This window comes from Bison bison, unplaced genomic scaffold (genome assembly GCF_000754665.1).
Source record: "Bison bison bison isolate TAMUID 2011002044 unplaced genomic scaffold, Bison_UMD1.0 scf7180017864339, whole genome shotgun sequence".
Lineage (NCBI taxonomy): Eukaryota > Metazoa > Chordata > Mammalia > Artiodactyla > Bovidae > Bison > Bison bison.
In genome coordinates this window covers 1804257-1805677 of record NW_011494911.1, presented here as the reverse complement: position 1 = coordinate 1805677, position 1421 = coordinate 1804257, and positions in this window count along the sequence as shown.

The following is a 1421-nucleotide window of genomic DNA, read 5'->3' as shown; positions in this document are numbered from 1 at the left end:
TAGTTTTGTTTAAAAAAAAAAAAAAAGGTGAAAGAATATTATTCTGTAATTGTCAGCCAATTTCTCTTCTCTTTGGCCATACTTGTGGAGAGTTCTGTTTGTTTCCAAGTCTAACCTCCTCCTACTTGCTGCAGGACAGGCCAATACATCAAGAGACCAGGTGTTGGGCAAGCAAATTTATTCTAAAAAACAGACCAAGAAGATGGTAGGCTAGTGTTCCAAAAAAGTCATCTTACTTGAGTTGGAATTCAGGCTTTAAAAGAGGGGATGTGGTTGGTTATTGAAAACTGCTTGTACCTGAATCCTTTGTTCTTACAGCTGTCCTTATAGGTCTGGTCACAGTGTTCCTATAAGCTTCCAACAAGATAAATATTTGTCTTCTCTGTTATGTAATTTTTTGTCTCTATATAAATGGGAAAATGTTATACTTTTACATATCAGAGCCTTGAAAATGGGCTATGTATATTTCAGGCTGTAGGCAACATTCTTTTAGTTATTACTTGTAGCAAAAGCAATAGAACACAAATTTTAAGGTTAAAAAAAAATAGAAAAATGGAATCAGATTTGCTCTGCTCTACTATATATTCATATGTTCCATTTGCTAGCATATTATCATTAATTTTCCTTGACCCTCCCTTTCAGTCTTAGCTGAGACTTTCTTTGTTCTCTTTCTGAATCATTCTAAGACTTACTTAGAGAAGTTGGATGTTTAATCTTTTGTGATATTGTTATTATTTTAGTATTGTGAGTGAATTCATTTGTTCATTAGTGTTGTGTTAAATCTCCTGCAATATGAATGCATTGGGCCCCCATGACTCATGCTTTTGTGAGAGAGTTCCTTCTACTTGTTCAGTGAATCTTCTCTGCTGTCTGTTCACTGAAGCCCATTACATTTGTATACGGCCACATTCATACCTGTACCACTGAATGGTAAGGATAACCAGGGGTATAGCAAATTTTGTTATAGCAAATCAACCACAGAAAGAATGTGAAAGTGTTAGTCACTCAATCATGTCTGGTGCTTTGCAACACCACAGACTGTAGCCCACCAGGCTCCTCTGTCCATGAAGTTCTCCAAGTAAGAATACTGGAGTGTGTTTTCATGCCTTTCTCCAGGAGATCTTCCCAACCCAGAGACTGTACTCTTACTTCTCCAGCCAATTCTGGTTCTTTACTGCTAGCCACCAGGGAAACTCAGATCCCTCAACCATAGAGGAAAGAGGGATTTTCAGTACTTTCATCATGCCTCTATCTTCACACAATGTCCTTTGTTCTCCAAGGAGCTCTTTAGAAATGGTCTGTCAGCCCTACTTTCTACTCCCAGCTCAAAAGAGTCCTGAGGATTCTCTAGGCTGCGGGCAGAAATGTGTTAGTACTCCCTAGTTGCCTGCACTCCTTTGCTGCTGCTGCTGCTGCTAAGT